The following is a 20,251-nucleotide window of genomic DNA, read 5'->3' on the forward strand; positions in this document are numbered from 1 at the left end:
ATTTAATTTGTGTTGGTTGGAGTTTTTTTGGTTTTTTTAAAGGGTTGGTTTGTGTGTTTGAGGCTTTTGTATGTTCAATTTTTCTTTTTGTTTGGAAATTATTTTTTGGGTTTTTTTCTTTTTAAGAAAGCATGAAATCTATCAATTAAGACATCAAATTGAAGATCAAAATTCTGATTTTGCTCTAACTGCCATATCTCAACAACAGCTAACTGTCAAAAATAAGCACAAGTTATTTAATATAATGGAATAATTATTTAGGCTTCTAGATATGGCAACTGAGATGTCAATGAATAATCATCTTTATTGGTCTCTTCTTTAGCAATCACAGAAGTATAAGCCAAACTGTTTTATGATTCTAGGAAAATTAAATGCTATCAGTTTTTAAAATTACAGATTTTAACTGAACTCCCAAACTCTGTGTAAAATGACTCATCACTGCCACACACCCTGAGAACGGGTGCCTCGGTCGTCTGTATCTGTGATCTAATGTCATGGAACACTGTTGTTTTTCATCCCATATGCCCAAACTTCGTTTTTTCTGAAACCGAAATGTGTGATTTTGTGCTGCTTGTGGAGGCAGGATATAGAAAAGACATAACCCCTTGTGGTTCTTTCTTTGGGCTGTCCATGTAGGTAGCTGGGATTCCTCTTGTGAAAATATTTCTTACATGGATTGAAATTTTAACCTTGCATTTATAAATCTAACACAATCTCAAACAAAGTACAGTTTAATTAATAAATTATAACAGTGTTATCTTGATACAGTCTCATGCTTTAGTGGAGAAATACAAGAAAATTAACTTATCCTACTTTGCATGCATTTATCCCTTTCCTCTTTTAATGGTATTCTTTTGGCTTTTCACACTGCCTAGCTGTGTGTGAAGTTCACAGTAATTATATATTTTCTGAGAAAATCAGATGGGGGAGGGTCATAGAATGATTATCCATGAAGACAATCCAAGTTTTACAGATTTCTTGTTGCCTAGCATTTCCTCATTTAAAATTCTATGGGAGACCAGGATTACACATTGAATAATTGTGCTATTTTCCATTGATCCTGTGTTCATAGCATCGATGCCCTATTGAATGACAATCATGAAGAGCACAGGAATAGAGAAGAATTATTTCAGATCACTCATGTGGTATGAACAGTTCCATCTGACATGGTATCTCATAGTCCTAATATTTCTAATACAAACAACAACATGACTGTATTGTCTTTCAGATGTACTTCAGTACCTCCCAGAATAATCTTCTCTTTAACTCTACCAGTCACTGATGTGAGACTTACCCCCGGAGTTACTGGGGTCCTTCCCCTTGCTCTTCTTAAAAACTGGGACATTTGCCAGCTCCCAGTTAGCTGGGACCTCTCTGGATTTCCAAGACTGCTCAAAAATCTTTGAAAGGTTTTGCTATGACATCAGCCACCTCTTTGAAGATTCTTGGGTCAATTCCATGAGGCCTACAGACTTGTAGTGGTCCAACTGTAGCAGCTGATCTCAGAAAACTCAGAGTCAATTGGGAGCTGATTATTCTCACAGTCATGGTCCTCCAGCTCAGGGCACTGAGACCCCCTTGGTCTGTAACCTGTGCTGAAGACAGAGGCAGAAAATGCTTTAAAATACCTCTGCCTTGTCCATGCCCCTGTGTGTGAGGTGATCATCCTCATCCTGTGGTGTGCAGATGTTATTTTTACACTGTCTATTATTTTTATACTGCCTCTTATTTTTACACTGCCTATTTTCAAATACATTTATGTATTTGAAAAAAACTCCTTTTATTATCCTTCACTGTTCTGTCTGACTTCAGCTCCAGCTGAGTTTTAGCTGCACAAATTTTCTCCCTAGACTAGCAGCAGCATGTCTGTATTCTTCCCTTGTTTCCATTGGGTTTATCTTTTTTACCTTCCTTATTTCCAAGAAAAGATTCCTGTTCAGCCAGTATGGCTTTCTGACCCTCTTGCCTGACTTCAAGTATTCAGGAATTGCTGCTCCTGTGCCCTTTGCAGGTGATGTTTAAAAAGTAACCCAGCACCTGCAAAAACATTTCCCCAGGAGACCTTGCTTACTAATTCCTGAGCAACCTGAAATCTGCTTTCCCTGTGTCCAGAGCTGAGGTTTTGCTGGTACTTTTCCTTCTGTCAACAGAGATTTTGAACTTGAGCACTTTGTGATCATTGTGGCCAAGACACTGGTGGCTGTGGCCAATCTCCACTTTGCTCATGACATCCTCTCTGGCAAGCAGTAGATCAAGGAGGGCATCTTCCTTCATCTGCTCCCTTAGGACCTGCTTCATAAAGTTGTCATCCAGGTTTTTCAGGAATCTTCAGACCTTAGTTTTCAGATACTGTGAGTTAATTTCCGGCAAGTTGAAGGAACTAAGGACAAGGGCAGTGGACTTGGAAGTGTCCCTTAATTCCTCAATGAGTAAATTGATATCATCATAGTCCTGGTAAGGAAGCCTTAGGAAGCCTAGTAGACAACTTCCATGATGACATCCTCATTATTTGCTTCACCTAGCAGATACTTAAAGATACTACTGATGTTTCATGATCTTTCTTCACAAACATTTGTCCCATGTATCTACTTGACAGACTATTAAAGGCAAAAATTCAATTGTAACATGTATAAACAGATGACTTAAAGTTACATATTTTGAATCTATAATAAATGAATAAATAAGAATCCTTTTCAACATACATATATTTTAATGAAATTACACTAAACAGGTCATATTATAATGAAGGACATTGTATCAGGAAAAAGGTATAGGAGGTCTCTATACTTTCTTTCTCTACAAAAGGAAAGACCTGGATTTCACTAACATTAATTGCTTCAGTCTAAATTTTTGATCTTGCTTGGAGGATAAATGCTCTCTAAGTACTTTGCCAGCCTCCACATCCCAGCTAAGTGATGAAGTGAAGGGAGGCGACCCATCCTCGGATCAGCATGAAACTCCGATTTATTGATCAACCATGCACATTTTATAACAGTGTTAATCAAGTTCATACATATTGCAAAACCCGAGCTCATCATAGGTTACAGATTACACATTAACCCCTCCTTTTGTTTTCAATACCTGTGGTTTGTTACTTTTACTTTCCCATACCAGCCAAAGACAGAATATTTACCTGTTATGAAAAAACAGCCTGAGAACTTTGTTGTTTACAGAAATGTGCCTGAGAACTTTGTTGTTTACAGAAACAGGCTTGAGAATTGCTGCTTTCAGCTGCCTTTTACTTTTCCATCAGCTGTATATTTTCATGGCCTCTTTCTATGAGCCATGTTTGAACAAAATTCTCCAACAGCTAAGCTATTTGAAGTTGTACACTGTCAATCAGAACTTGAATGAACTTTGAAATAAGACAAATTCTGTAATTGCACCTGCACTTATTTCATGTAAAGAAAGCAAACTTTAAAATTGTATCATTAAGTTGCCAAGACTATTGCTTCTCTAGAAAAGCTGTTGTTAACAACAGGGTGAAATGTGACTCTCAGGACATTGAGAATGATGGCCAAGGATAGCAGTACAGCTTAACCAGGGCAAAGAGCAAGAGACATTTTAAAAGCAGCTCACAGATCAGGAGAAGGCCTTTTGTGAGGTCTATTCTAGGCCCTTTATATCTGATGGTTTCATCAGCTTTTGTTACGATGTCTGATGAAGTCCATGCCTAATAATCCTAGCAGTTACTGCTAGGATTATTAGTCATGGTTGTCTAGTTGTCTATCCTCCAGGAAACATGTACCTGGGGGCCAGACTGGTTTTCCAATATTTTTAGAAAGAAAATTTTTTCAATATCCAAAATATTTAAAATATGTTTACTTCTTATACATCACAAGTTCTGAGGTAGTTTTCATGGAGAATTTTGTGTTATAATTTCACATCCATTTTTTTGGAACAGAGATGTACCATACAAAAGTCTTCTAGGGCAGGCTCACAGTGTTTCACCATAGTAACAGCATACAATACACTTAACTGCTCCCTTGGCAAGAATCATGTCGTTTAATTGGAAACACCAGGCCAAACAGATTCAGAGCAGTGTTTTCCAGTGTCTCTAAACAGTAGTAAAATAGCTCACAAGTCTGTCTAGATGGCACACCTATTTTGCCTTACAGCTCTCTACAGTACTTTTCAGATTGTATTTTTAAAAACATACTTCCTAGTGTATGCTCTTTGCTCACTTCTTAATGTGTAGTCCTTACGATTGCTAAAAGAGATTTTTCCTAAGTATAGTTGAATGTAACTCTTCCATTCAATTCTTTTTTTCCCCATGACTTGCCAAACAACAAAATCTCAGTGATTCCCTGTTTTACAGATTGTTTACATTTGATAATTGCTTTTTCAGTCAAGAAATAAAAGTTTGTGATTACCTACATGTTTACTTACTGAGCTACTAGTTTGTAGCACACTGTATTAAGCAGAGCAAATATAATGGTTATAGACCCAGATAAACCTCACAGCTGTACCAAATGTATAATTGTCTATCTGATATTCATTCAAGAATCATCAAGGAGCTAGCTGCTGCTTTTATTACAAAGCTTCTCTCAATGATTTTTGAACAGTCTTGGGATTCTGGAGAGGTCCCAGCTGATTGGAAGCTGTCTAATGTTTTCCCAGTTTTCAAGAAGGTTAAGAGCAAGGAACCCATAAACTACTGGACTCTCTGTCTCACTTCAGTGCCCGGTAAAACAATGACAAAGATTATTCTGGGAAGTCTTGTAAAACACCCAGAGGACAGAGTCATTGGTCATAGCCAGCACCTCGTGAGGGGGAAGTCCTGTTTGTCCAACTGATTTCCTTCTACAACAGGTATCCAGGGTAAAACAAAATATTGCATTCCGTATCCATTTGTGCCCAGATTTCTTACTGTCTCTTTTAGACCCTGTGGCCACAAATTGGAGTGGGTGGGTGTGGGGGGACAGGAGAGGATGGCATGGCCGCTTTTATAGTTGGAGCTCCCAGGCAGCATGCTCTCTTCAGCTGTGTGGCTTTTGCCTCTCCGGCTGCTTGGTTTGCCTCTACTCGCAACAGTGCCAACTCTAGAAGCTGCATTTCACAATCAAAAATTGTTCCAGAGAATTTTGCATCACCTGTCCGCGTCCGTGGCGCCAGGCCGGGAGAAGCGAGCAGCCGTGCCCCGTGTGGTCACTGCGGCCGCTGGCAGCGCCTCGCTGGGGCGAAGGGGTACGGAGACCGGGACACGCCAGCCAGCCGCTCCCTCTCTGCTGCTGACACCACAGCCAACGTCCCTCCAAAAATTCCAGCCTCTGACAGTATTCCAGCCCCTGGCTGAGCTCCAGTCCCAGACCAAGTTCCAGCCCCTGACTGAGCAGCGAGCACCACAGTTGCCAGCCAGCTTTGCAGGCAGAGCTGCTGCTGTTGGAGACATAAGTAGAAGGGGAAGGGGCTTGTTATAAATGATCAATGGAAAAGCCAAATTATCAAAATGCGAAAGATTTTATTTTCCATGACCAAAATACAGTCCTCAAAAACCCATAGCCAAAGAGACAGCGTCGAGCCTGGGATCGGCACTGGGTGAACCTGGATCCGACCTCTATCACACTGGATCTCCCTCTGCTCACAAATGCCATTTCCAGAGGGGCTGTTTTATACAGTTTTCCACGCCTGAGGCAGAGGTGCCCCAATTTCTTTTGTAACCCCACATATGCATGAGAGTTTCTTTCACTGCGCAGGGCTGGACAATTGCTGTTTCCTGGGTGGTGGCGGGTGCTGACCATGTCTGGGGAAGTCGTGTATTCAGATGCATCTTTCCAGTGACTTCTGTTATCTTGGTCGATGATATCGATTGAGCGAGGATCACTCTTGGGCGCCTCTTGGCCTCTTGATTACGCGGAGAACGGCTCATTGCCTGGCCACGTGCATTCATGGGTAAATGGGCGTATTGTTCTCCTGCCACCTTCAGGAATTTCCAGATTCCAAAGTAGACATCTGTCCCTGGGCTGCTTGTGGTCAGAGACTTGTTTGGATTTTACAGTCTTATAAAATACTTTGTCTCTTTAAGCACGAATTATTTAATAACGTATATTACAGGCTGATACCATTTTTCCTTCATCTCCCTACACGAGGTTGCCCCTAGCAGCCATGGGGAAAGACTACCCTACCATTCTAGGTTTATCTTTGCCCAGGAGGAGTTAAAGAGATTTATCACTTTTGTAGCTATTTTTTGGTGTTTGCTGATTTTTTTTGCCTCTTGCTGTTTCACTTCATAGTAAACTGTTAGTTTTTCACTTGCATGGACATGTATTTGTTTCTGATTGGTAGAAAGGGATTATTTTAATACCATAAAGGATGGCAACTCATTTAAGAGCATCTCTTAAATTATCTTAAAGCAGGAAAACAGGGTAACTCACAGAGTTGATCTTGGGAAGCCAGGCACTGCAGTCTTCTTTGGACTTCAGCAGAGCCTTTGCTACTGTCTCACACAAGATCTTTCTGGACAAAATGTCCAGCATACACCTGGATTTCCATGTTATGTGATGGGTGAGAAACTGGCTCACATGTCAAGCAGAAAGTGTTATAGTTAATGGAGTGACATCAGTCAGCTCTCTAGTGGGTTTCTGCAGGGCTCAAAGAAATGCTTGGCAAGTTTGAAGATTATATGAAATTGGGAGGACCTGTTGACTCTCTTCAGTGCAGAGAGGCCCTGCAGAGAGACCTTGACAAATTGAGGGCTGGACAATCACCAACTATATGAAGTTTAACAAGGGACTGTCCCTAGTTCTGCATCAGGGACAGGGCAACCCTGGATGTACGTACAGACTGAAGAATGAGAGTCTGTAAAGCAATGCCATGGAAGGGGACCTGGGGATTGTGGTTGATGGCAAGTTGAGCATGACTCAGCCGTGCCCTGGCAGCCAAGAGGGCCAGGCATGTCCTAGTGTACACAGAGCAAACATTGCCAGCTGGAAGGGGAATTTTGAGTTGAAATGAGCATGCAAGGATCATTGAGTCCAATTTGTGGCCTTCCGCAGGAAAGCTCAAAGAATCACATTAAGTGGCTGAGAGCATTTTCCAAATGCTGGAATTCTGGCAGACTTGGTTCTGTGACCAATTCCATGGGAACTTGTTCCAGTGCCCAGCCACTCTCTATGTGAAGAACCTTTTCCTAATGTCCAACCTAAATATCCCCGACACAATTTCTGGCCATTCCACTGTGACCTGTCACCGGGAAGAGATCAGTGCCTGGACCTGTCAGAGAGAAGACGTCAGTGCCTGTCCCTGTGCTTTCCCTGATGAGGAAGTTGCATACCACAATGAGTGTCCTCTTCTCTAGGCTGAACAAATCAAATTACTTTAGCTGATCCTCAAATGGCTTGCCTTCCAGACTCTCCACCATCTTCATGGTCCTCCTTTTGAAGGTGACTAATAGCTTTATATCTTTCCTATGTTGTGGTGCCCAAAACTGCACACAGTTCTCAGGGTGGGGCCTCTCCAGAGCAGAGCAGAGCAGAGCAGAGCAGGACAATCCCCTCCCTTGCCTGGCTGGCAATGCTGGGCCTGATGCCCCCCAGGACTCGCTTGACCCTCCTGGCTGCCAGGGCACTGCTGGCTCATGTTGAGCTTTTCACTGACCAGGACCCCCAGGTTCCTTTCTCTGTCTCTCCTTTCCAACCTCCCGTTCCCCAGTCTGCCTTCATCATTCACTGCTTGATCTAAATAATAATGATGAGAGAGATTTTGGAGGCAGGGGAAGGCAGTTTAATCCTATGCACTAGAAATTTATACCATCTTTTTGAGACCTTTCAGCTTGTTTAATATATTTTGTTAAATTTTCTTCATTTTTTTTCCTACTATGTGTCCTCAGAAAGAGAAGGAAAGAGGAGTCTATGGAGACCAAGTAGAGCAGACAATGTGGAGCAGCGATGCAATCCTCTGGCATTTTTTGAATGTCTATATTTCCTTTCCACCTTCTCCCTTGCAGACAAAGAATGCAGCACAGCTTGAAAGAGAAAATCAGGGTTTTATAATCACAGAATCATAAAATCACAGAATATTCAGATTTGAAAGTGACCCACAAGGATCATAAAGTCCAGCTGCTGGACATGCACAGGACAGCCTGGAGAATCATACCACAAACCTCAGAGTGTTGTGCAAATGCTTCTGCAACTCTATCAGGCTTGTGACCTCCTTCCTGGGGAGTCAGCTCCAGTGCCCAGCCACAATCTGGGTGAAGAACATTTTCCCAATATCCAACCTAAACTTTCCCCTGAAGCAGCTTCAGGCCATTCCCTCGGGTTCTGACACTGTCATCATAGAGAAGAGATCAGTGCCTGCAGCTCTGCTTCCCCTTGTGAGGAAGTTCTGGAATCTGAAGAGTGAAATAAAATATTGAGATTCCATGGTAAGAAATTTTTCACTGCACTGCATTTACATTCAGAAAAAAGTCAAAATACAAGGAGAATATAATTTTTTTATTTAAGGGAAAATTTCTAAAATCTTTCTCAAATAAGAGGTAGTGGCAGAAAATTGGAAAGTTGCTGGCAGAGGTTGGTACCCCATCTGGCAGATTTTTAAATCTGCATGTATAAAGAAGAGAAAACACACAAAGTCAGATTAACAAGATTCTAAGTTTCTTTTGAGAGGAAGCTAGTTAAAATGCATGATGTTATATAATGAAGTAATTAAAAAGGCTACCCATCTGTAAAGCAAGAAAACCCTCACGTGTTCCTGGTACACCATAGTCTAATTATGCTACACATGTTCTGTGAAACTCATGTAAGTGCACACTTCAACTATGGTTAAGACAAAATCTACAGTAAATGTACTGAACTGTGACGGGAGCAACACTAAGCGGAGAAAGGAACATAGTACATAAACATGTTGTTTGTAGCTTAAATGTAGGTCTGGATGAAGGCATCATTTGCTCATTCCCCTGCCTAAGGTTGGATCAATTACACTAGGCACAGTCCTGAAAGGTATCTGTGTGCTATTCCCTATGCCAGAACTTCTGTTGAAATCATAAAATTTCCTTAGGCATTTTATTTCAAATTGTTTAACCTCAAATACTATGTGGTCATTGCTACCGCAAGGGTTTGTTTGGTTTTTATTCCTTTCATCTAGTCCACCATGTCTACATAGAGATTACTTTTATTCTGGTTTGTTATTTTCACTTGTATGTGGATGCCTACTCAGATGACACTCAATATCCTCAGAAATTTAAGGCAGACACCAGTTTATGAGCAGAAGTGAATAATGTATTTTAAATGGAGTCTATGGGCAACTTATTGTTAAGCTTCAGCTCATTAGCAAGGCCTGCACAATTAGAGATGGAGAAAATCTTGGTTAATCTTGATTATTTTTTCCTATGACTAATCCCACATTCCATATCCACTTTATGTCTTAGACCAAAGGAAAGCAGTAGAGACCAAGATGAAACGGAGACAAAAAAAGTTGGTGATATCTTGTAATTGAATTAATTTTGAGCAGGATAAATGGGGTAATAAGCCCCTGGAAAGGGTTTTTCGTGTTTGACTTGGACTTCTTAGCATCACAGAAATATTTATGGATTCTGATACTTTTTCAGCCATGCCAGCAGAATCAAGAAACAGAGACATTAACACTTCTTTAAAGAGCTATATACAAATATAACTTTGCTCTGCTCTCATCCCATAAGTATTTCCTTTTTCTTTTTTTTCTTTCTCCTATTTTATTTTCTTCTGTAATCTTTGAATCAGAAAGTGATTTTTAAAGCCTAGAAGTACAGTGTGTTTAGTTGATCGTAGTTTATATCTGGACTTAACTACCCACATGTGCCATAGCAGTGACTTAAAAAAAGGATGAATCAATTACTATATTAATAGCTACTTTTTAAAATTTAAAATTTAGTTTTCCTTGAAACATTTTGCCAGTCTGCCAGTCTCAGGTTGTTCTGAGTTTACATGTAAATGTCCCTATCTTAGAGCCAATATTATACCATTTTATATTAATTCCTGTAAATGAATTGGTAGGCTCCCAGTAAGGGAGTTTAAAACAGTCTGCTACTATATAGAACACCTTTGCTGTTATAGTTCTTCCTAATGACACACTCAGCCAGCATTTTATTGCACTGAAAGAGATCTGAAAACAAATATTGGTCTTTGACAGATTTGGGTGGTAGAGGTGGTTTTGTGGGAATCTGATCTGAAAAGTCATAGATTTTTCTGTACATGGTAAAGTGATGTAATAAAACAACTTGATATGAAACAACTTAATGCAAAATAAGTTTGGTTGGAAGTACTTTTTGGATAAGGAGCGATGTGAAGAGAGGAAAAGATAACTAAAGGGAAGGAGGGAATAAGAAAAAGAAAAGAACCACGAGATTGTGGAGGAGAGGTAAAATCAAGGTCTAGTAATACCCTGCAAATAAGAAAACAAAATATGCAATTAATTAAATAATATTAATTAAGCATTAGTTTATAATAGAAAATAACATTTTTATGTCTACTGCTTTCAAAATAACCAGAAATGTATGGAATACATTTATTTTTTCAGATGGATGTGAATTTCCAGAATGATGGAAGTTAAAGAGATTTCATCAGTGTCAGTATTTTCTTGTTGGCTTTGATATATGAGAGATCATAAAGAAGCACAAAGAAGATTTTTGCATTTATATAAAACCCTCTCATATATTCTGGGAAGGGCCAAGTCTCAGTGAAGAAAACCAGGCAGCTTAAACTGATGTCCAGGATTTCCATGATATTTGTGTCACTATCTGCAACATATAATCTGTTTCTAGTGCTAGGCAGACCCGGTCACAGAATAAACCAACATTTGCCTGAGGGACGTTTTGCTTCTGAGATGGACTAACCACCAAATTATATTTTTCTTATAAATTCTGCACTGGCTCTAGTGTCACAGTTGCTCACTGTGGACATACCTTCCCAAGTATTAATGGCAGTGAATGTAAGTACTGGAATAAATCTTCTGGAGGAGACAAATCCCTTCACACCGAAGGGAAAGCAGCAATGCAGTGTTTCTGCAGGGCAATGCAGCATGGCATGACCTGTATTCAGTACAGGAAGTGAACAGACTGCAGGAGCTCGAGCTAAACCCCCCAAAATCCAACTGCCACTCGCACCATTGTGCCCCATTCAGTGCTAAATTGGGCATTCTTATATTATGATGAGTTTTAGAGGTTAAATGTGTCAGCCTGAAGTTTGGCATTTCCTTTTGGCTGTGGAAGATCAGAAGGAGGTCTAGAAATCAAACTAAGCACACTCTCAATATTTCTATTGGCAAATGTAAACCAATTCCAAAACCAGCACAGAAATCATGCCAATCACCGGAGCATCTAGGAGTACTGGAGTTGTGCTAAAGTTACTCTGGCTCCATATGGTATGAAATGAGACTTTTTTGCTGTGCCAGCAATGAAAAGCATAATACTGGCAGCAACATCAGAAATTTATGCAAAGCTAAAATGTCAATCATGTCTTTAGATGTCTAGAAGATATATAATGCAAAGTTAGAAATTTTTTAGATGGTTTGGGATTTTTGATGGTGTTTTTTATTGCTGTTTGCTTGAGTCTGTTTTTTTCCCCAGCATTACTAGTCTTCGGGAATAAATTTAAAGTCATCACTATATGAAGTTTAGGAAGCCATCAAAGTTGTCAAAGTTTTCATAGATGATTCGTGATTTTTAGTTTGCAGAATGATTCTGCTTTTACTAAAGTGGCATCAAACTGATCAATTTTGGACAGTTCTGTATGTCAGTTCTAAGCCTGTTGAAAATCAGAGGCTTATATTAAATGGACAGTTAAGAAATGTTTGTGGTAACCTTTACAAAAGGTATTATAAATGTTGAATCTTTAACCTGCTGATTTAAGAATTAGTTTAGTCACTCAATAGTGTTCTTTTTTATCTTTAGAAGCACCTATTCATTGAAATTATTAAACCCATTATGATGCATAATCACTGCATTACAGAATCACAGAATGGGTGAGGCTGGAAGAGGCCACAGTGGGTCATCTGGTCCATCCCAGAGTACACGGCACAGGATTGTGTCTGTATGGATCTTGGATATCTCAAATGAGGGAAAACCTATATCCTCTCTGGGCAATCTGTTTTAGTGCATGGTCACCCACACAGCAAAGAAGTTCTTCTTTATATTTGGGGGGTTGTGGGAGGGGACTTCCTGTGAATATAAAATAAATGGCACTATGAAAACATTGAAAGTATTTATTAAAAAAAAATCTTTATACCGGTTTTCTTTGAAAGCTTAATGCACCTTTCAGAAGGGATGCTGAAATCCATCCTGATTTGAACATTTGATTTCATTTGATTGATAGGTGTATGAGGTTGAGATAGACTTTATTTAATAAGTCAGTTAATGCAGTACAGTATAGGAAGCAGGAAAGAAAAGGAAGGAGAACTCAAAGCAAGGCTATGTTTTGATCATATCTTGAATTTTCTTTGAGAGTGTTGTGAACTAAATAAATACTGTATTCATTAAGTGCAAAGTAGTCATTCTGAAAAAAATCTGATTTCTTGACCATTTGGTCAATTTCTTGAGCATGGTGAGAGTTACTTCTATTTCAATTTAATAAATTTCAATATGATAAAATTTTGTAGGCATCTCTTCCTTTGTTGTAAACTCCCTCTAGTTTCAGATATCTGGCAGGTTATACTGAAGGTTAAACAAAAATTCTTAAATATAGTTGTTTTAGAAATTCTAAAATTTGTCCTTCACTTTTCCTTCACCCTTGGCTTCCAAAGTTTAAATAAAATGTACTGCTGATCAAAGTATTTGTTTTTCTTGATGGCTTTTTATGTTACTTCCATATCTTTCTCTTACATTTTAGCCAAATCTGTTTCCCACAACATTTCCCAAATTAAAAAAAAAAAATCTTTTCAGTTTGGATAGAAAAAAATTAATTCAAAATACAAAAAACAATAAGCAACTTAATTTTCCTATCTTTGCTTTATTAAAATCTGTACGGATCACTACTGTATTGCTAAGAGGAAAGCACAGGATACATTAGAAGGGATAGAAAATATGGTGTCTGCTTGGAATTCATGGTTGAGGGGATGGATAGGAAAGCATGCAACCCAACAGTTCAGTTCAGAAAGTAAGAAGGGTTTAGATAAACCCTGGATGTGAAATCTGGCTGGCCACCTGTAAGATAAACTGAAAAATCAACAAACCAAAGACAAACCAAGAAATAACACAAGCAAAAACTTCAAATTTAATTAAATATATGCTATTTCCACTGGGGACAGGAACAACCTTATGGTGACAGGTACAGTGAGAAATGAGAGAGCTAAATGTACCTGGGCTCTGTCTATAAATAAAATTAGTACATAATTTTTGAATTTTCCAGAGAATATGGATTAAAAATTATGAAAAAAAATAATGTTATTTCCTAAAATATTTCCTTTACCACTGTTTTGATCACTTCAGAACTCCACAAAGCTGTTCTGTTTAACTACTAATATGAAAATGATTCCTGCCTTTCTACTAAAACATGTCAGTTTTCCTACAAAAATGCTGACTGGCTGCCAAGTTGATCAGCTTGCATTGCTTCTACAGGTCTAAAGCTAAACCCACAATGAAATTTGATTAAGAGTTTCATTTTATCATCACTCAGCTTGCTGTCTTTTCACTTCTTTGCAGTGACATTGACTTGTACTGTTCTGTACAAGTTTTGCAAGGTGAAGCAAAGAAAGCTGTAGTGTAAGACATGATGTAATAAGAGAGTTTTAAAAAAATCCTACAGCTCAGAAAATTTATCCCATCTACAAATAACAGTTGTTACTGTAGATATTGTTGCTGGTGATATTATCAGTGCATTAACAAAGGATAACTTTATTTAATGAGTACAAATCTTTGCCTAAGAGCTGATCAGCTGTAAGTGAATACTTATTTTTTGTCTAAAATTAATAGGGAATCCTACTTTCTCTTTTTTTCGGTGCTGTTGTATTGCAAAAAGGAGTATAAAATGGAGTTGGATGGTAATAGGAAATTCTCAGCTGTATTTTGAAGAGGTCCTTTCCATTCTAATTTCTAAATCCTGAGGTTTATAGAATGTACATGAGCAACAAAAGCTACATAGAAAAAATGCAAAGCTATGGGTTCCCAAATCATTAATAATGTTCAGATATACTGATTTTATTTGTATGAAGTGGTAAGTAAGAGGTAGTCTAGCAGAAGTTGTGCTATATATTTGTCTAAACTCTAAAAAAAAATTTAATTTCCTTGATGATCTGATTAAAAACCCCTGGATTTTTAATGCCATTAAGAACCACACAAATCTGTTACAGAGTTTTTGGTTCTGCTTGTAATAACCCATGGTCTTGGATCCCATAATAAATCTTGTATTCTAACTCAGCAAGAACATAAGTGGACGTAAGGTTGACAACAAAAAAATAAACAGAGTAAACTGGTATTAAAAGGCTTCAGAACTCTGATGAACTCTGTAATGTCTTAGGAAAACTGTCCAGTGTGTTCTGCCCTTTTGTTTTCCATATTGCGTAATGATGGGCTAGTGTGAGCTGGGATAGAGTTAATTTTCGTCACGGTATCTAGGATAGGGCTTAGTTTTGGATTTGGAAACAGTGTTCATAATTCAGAGATGTTTCTTACCCATGCAATTGTGATGAGGCTGAGGCAGAACAAGGATTTTGGGAACAGACACAGCTCTGACAGGTGGTCCCAAATGATCTGAGGGATTTTGTATGAGACCACATGATCGTCATGAATATGGTAATGAATGAAAAACTGTGTGAAGAATGTTCTGAGAAGGATGTTTGGAGTGAAGACCTTGCCTTCTGAAGTCACAGTTATGCCTGATGGAGCCCTGCTTTCCTGAGCATCTGCCTGCCCATGGAACAATTAATTCCTTGCTTGACTTGCACATGTGGCTTTTGCTCTATGTATTAAATTGTCTTTATCTCATCCTACTTCTCTTATCAGTGGATCACATGGGATTATTTGAACCTGATTTTCTCCTATGATAAAAGGGACTGGACTTCTTTACTCTAGTCTCTGCCCCGAGATTGATCATCCCAAGTGATACAACAAGAGCAAATTCCAGTGAAAAATGGAAAAAAAAATGTTGAGTAATTCAGTCTTCCCCATGTCAGCTGTCATCAAATCCTCTGTCTTATGGGGGTACAATTTCTTTTGTCTTACTTTTCTGACTAATGTACCTGTATGAAGTACTTTTTACTTTTCACATCCCCTGCCAAATTTGCTTATTGCTAGATTTGTCCCTTAGCTTTCTCAGTTTCATCGCTACACTCCCAGCCCACATCCCCATAATCTTCCAAGAATGTGTGTCCCTGCTTATAGTGACTATCCTTTTTCATCCTGTGTTTCAGCTTAATCTATGCTGGTCTCCAATTGTCCTTGTCTGATTTCTTGAAAAGGTCTTGTGCTCTAAGAAAAATGTCTTTAAATATCTGACAGATCCCTTCTGTACCTTTATTCCTGAAGGAGGTTTTGCAGAACATCTGTCCTATCCACCAGTTCCCTAAGCAACTGAAAGACTACTTTGCCAAGGTTTAAGTTCTTCACTTGACTTTTTGCTTGGTCTATATCCCTTGAGAAAGTAAAATTCACCAAGGCACAATCACTGCAGTCGAGGCTTCTACCAATATTGGCCTCCAACAAATACAGGACAGCAAACTTTGAGACTATTTACAGGCGTAAAAATCTTCCTTGAGGAGACTTCTGTTTGTATCAAATTACAGTGGTGGAACAAGAAAATGAAGCTGAACCTGACCAATACCCAAAACTTTTCAGTCAATTTTTTAAAGTCTTTAGCATGTCAGCACGTTAATGCTAAATATTACAAAGAAAAAGTACCTGCTCGCTGATTGTGAGTGTATGATGTTTACATTATCTTGATGTAATGGTGGAATAACTGTATGCAATACATTTTATTATATATCTACAATTCTACACATTTTATTGTGTAGAAGTGTATTGTAAAACAGTAGAAACATGAATGCATAATGCACTTCAGGTGCATCAAGGTCTGTCTGTGTAAGGCTGCTGTAAGCCAAAGAGTTTACATATATCAGTCGGTGTAAGCACAGTTGGAACTGTGCAGAAGTCATTTCCAAAATATCTTGATTTGATCAACCAAACATCAGTGTTCATAAATGCTGAATGACATTTCAGGGGAAGTAAGAGAGAGCAGCGTCAAAATCAGGGGTCTTTTAGAAGTAAGTGGTGTTCTCTTCACAACAGAAAGGTAGGCAACCTTGGTTTTCAAATTATACTGCCAAATTGAGAAGCCAAGGTGAATAACAGATGAGGCTATTTTTATTTTAAACTGTATGATTTCAAGTTACTGCGTTTTTCGCTTTTGCTTGGAATCAATTCATGAAAAGGAATTTATTCCTTTTGCAGTCCAGCATCACTCCTGAGCATCCAATATGACTTTCAGAAGTAAGTATGAGATGATGTATTATTTGCTACCTTGTGCCGTGCATGAGTTTCGTGATAAAATTACCCACGATGTTTTGGAAGGCCATTCTTGTCTGGAAGTAAAACAGTCTCAAATAGAGATTACATTTCTATCTTTTGAGATAATCTCAAAAGTTTTAAAGCAGTATTTGCTACATTGGATGTTGGAGAAAGACTACAATAAATTACAGAATATGCTGAGTTGAAAGGGACTCACATAGATCATCAAGTGCAACTCCTTGCCCTGCATAGCACCGTTCCAAAGAGTCACACCACATGCCTGAGAGTAAGTATCATCCAAATGCTATTTGAACCTTATCAGGCTTTGTGCTGGGACCATTTCTCTGGGGATCCTGTTCCAGTGCTCATACACAAGCAAAATCTTTTCCTAATATCCCACCTAAACCTCTCCTGACACAATTTCAGGCTGTCTCCTTGGGTTCTGTCACTGGTCACCACAAAGAGATCAGTACCAGCCCTTCCTCTTCCCTCACAGGGAGGTTCCAGACTGTGATGAGGTCTCCCCTCAGACTTCTCCAGGCTGGACAAACCAAGCGCCCTCGTCCCCTCTTCATATGGCTTCCCTACAAGGCCCTTCACCATCTTCATGACCCTCTTTTGAACGCTGTCTGACAGTTTCTTGCCTTTTATTGTGGCACCCAAAACTCCCCCAGCACTGGAGGTGAGGCTGCTCCAGAGCAGAGCAGAGCAGGGCAATTCCCTCCCTTGTCCAGCTGGCCATGCTGTCCCTGATGCCCCCCAGGACCCGCTTGGCCCTCCTGGCTGTCAGGGCCCTGCTGGCTCATGTTCAACTTGATGCTAACTGGGACCCAAGTCCCTTTCCATTACACTGTTTTTCAACTTCCCATTCCCCAGTCTGGATGTACCCATCCAATGTTCTTAGATATTCTTTCCAGTAAAATGGATTGGACTGATGGGTAATTGTATGAATACTGTTGTGCATCGCAATTCTTCCTTTATTTGAAGAACCACATAGCACTCTCTGTATCCAGACTTTTTCTTGCAATACCAGCACTTTTTACTTTACACTGAAGATTTTTATGTGACTTATAAATTTCCTCCAGGGGGTGTGGTTATCATAAGATAATCACACCCTTGGGGGATTGAAACCACTTATCTCTGGATCATGACTTCTAATACCCCAGGGGTGTGATTATATCAGGAAATTCACACTCTCTGTCATGCCTAATTGCTTAATTATTACGGTGGCAAGTTCATACTACTATGTAGGAGTGAAGGTTGTGTCAGCAGTTCTCTTAGAAATTTCTGTTTTGAGAAATCTGCCATGAAAAATCTGCTTCAGGCTGAAGCCTACATAAAAATATTCTGCCTGGGAGAAAATACTTTTACCAGATTTCTAAAAATTATCTTGATTATATTTTAGCACTATCAGTGAGAAATAAAAGTTAACTTTTTATGTTTATGTTACAATTGACAATCAGCCAAAGTTCTGACTGGGAATTAAATAGAACCAGAGATAACTGCATTTATTTAAAGATATTTATAATTACATAATAATTCAAATTCACAAAGTCTTTGTATATAGTTTACAAAGTGTACAGGGTTCAAATGTCTCTCTGAAAATTTTTTATGGCTTCAATGAGAGTCAAGAGGGAATAAGACTTACTGAATTGTAGCACTAATGAATCCAACCCAGCTGAATTGCACTCAGTGAGCACGTAAGAACAAACAGAATTTCTTAACCAGGTTCCAAGAATCACTGATAACACAGATTTGCAGCCAGAAATTCTTGTTTATACAAGTTTTAAAATTTAGACATATCTACAACTTGTAGTTTAAACCCTGCCAATTTATATTTGTAAAGCTAGGAATTGCTGTTCTTTTAAATTTTTAATCTAAGTGAAAATGAAAGCTTTGTATGCAATATACTGGTGTTCTTGCCCTGTATCTTATCTAAAATGATGGTAGTAATGTTAACCGTGCAATGTATTTCATACTTTCAGCAGTTTAAAGTATTCTATCTATTCTGCATGAAAAGTTGATTTTCAAATGTTAAGTGTTCAAATGGGATCATATGAGTTTGTGACTACAGATCTATTTTTTCCAAGTAAAATGGAGCAAACACATAATATATATCATTACCTTTTATTTTTTTACTTGAAGTGAATGCAAAGAGACACGATAATATCTATATTTTGAATAATTTTATAAAGACATTGTGTGGAAAAAACAGTCTACAGAGAAATTGAAAACATATCAATGATGTAATTAATTATTTTTTCTTATAAAATAAAATATAAAATTGAACACTGCATTTGATGGTACATTATTTATGATTCAAAAATGGTGCAGGAAAATCATTACATTTCTGTCCCTATATTTCCTGACAGAACAGTATCTGAACAGATTAGAATGGCCAGATAAAACCTGTGACTTGAGAGATTTTTAAATACTATTTGTACATGTGTTATTTTCTGCCTTATTTAGAATTTAAAGAAGACAGTATGTTACTTATTTACCTCTAAACTGGATATGGCTGGAGAGACCATAACAAACACATACATGAATCATCAGAAGCTGACACATTCAAAGGAAAGAACTCAAAACTTGAGAGTAGCTTGTGTGTAACTGTAGTAGCTCATCTAGCCAACCAAATAGCCAGAAGAGAAGATTATTCCCCAGTGAGAAAATTAATAGGAAGAGGATTGTTTTGGTGGACTGCAGATTGCCCAGGTCTTCGGTAGGTCATAGTTCACAGTGAATAACTAGCAACAGATAAACAGCAAACTTTCTTTGAAGCCTAAAATGTACTTTAAGAAGCACAAAGATGTTGGTAGATATCCAGAAAACATTATTGCTTAAGAAAAAAATTTAATTTTCTTTTTTTTTAGTTTAAATAAAATATAAATTCCATCAATGGAGTTTAGATGAGTTTAAAGGGCCCTTGTGCCGTTAAAAAGATGACTGCTTAGCTCTGTGGAAAAAATTCTTCATGTCATAAGATCTTGTAATAAGGCTGGTCCATCATTCTCTGCTACATTTTCTACTTCAGTACTGCATTCATTTTCAAATGACAAGTTTTAATTTAACCATGTGAAATACTGGCATACTTTGCTTCAAATAAATAATGCATTTTGTATGGATTCTACCACATGTTAAGATTTTAATCCTGCTTTCCTGCAGATTAGCAGCCCTAGAATGGCAACCGAATGCTGTGGATGACTGGCAGTGCAATATTCATCTGATACTGTTAGAAAAGGCAATTTAATCTGGTGAGCTTTTTTGTTGCTTTAGTTATCTTTTCTGCTCTATTATTGTCCACTTTGCATGTTTGTTTTCTCCAGTGTCTTCTACCTTGTAGTATGGCAATAACTATGCAGATATATTGACCACTAACAGATGAACAGTGGGTAAAATCAGCTGGTGTTTTTGATCATGGAGTCCAAGATGGTTTATAGGGAAAAACACTATTTTTTGAACATTACTAGTTGCTAAGTGATATGATAGAAGCTGTAAACCCAGGATATAATTTTGCTTTCATGAAGGCTTTTTGTTATGTACCTCTAGAAATATGAGAGGGCAAATGAGTCATATTATGCAGAGGAAAAAATATATATAATGTATAAATTACAGCATGGTTCATATACAGATTAGTGAATTACATAATTAGAGATGAAAAAAGGGGCTTGGCATTGCCTGCTAGGTACATTAGTTAATGGAAAGAGATGTACCATATGATACCACTGTAGAATAAACAATGAAGATTTCTTCCCTGCTGGCTCACAATTATAGTCAATGCATGTTTGGATTATGTTCTCTCAAGAAGAAATTCCATTTAAAATTACTTACCATGAGTGC

The 20,251-nt window shown here is 38.3% G+C and overlaps 1 long non-coding RNA gene across 2 annotated transcripts in view; it reads left to right on the top strand.

Annotated features, from left to right (window-relative positions):
* LOC141727218 (uncharacterized) overlaps window positions 1-20,251 on the top strand; it is a 107,305-nt gene that overhangs the window by 32,666 nt on the left and 54,388 nt on the right. For both annotated transcript variants that reach the window (XR_012578264.1, XR_012578265.1), the window contains exons 2-3: window positions 16,355-16,393; window positions 19,577-19,665. This is a non-coding gene — a long non-coding RNA (uncharacterized LOC141727218). The remainder of the gene's footprint in view (window positions 1-16,354; window positions 16,394-19,576; window positions 19,666-20,251) is intronic.

This window comes from Zonotrichia albicollis, chromosome Z (genome assembly GCF_047830755.1).
Source record: "Zonotrichia albicollis isolate bZonAlb1 chromosome Z, bZonAlb1.hap1, whole genome shotgun sequence".
In the NCBI taxonomy this organism is placed as follows: Eukaryota; Metazoa; Chordata; class Aves; order Passeriformes; family Passerellidae; genus Zonotrichia; species Zonotrichia albicollis.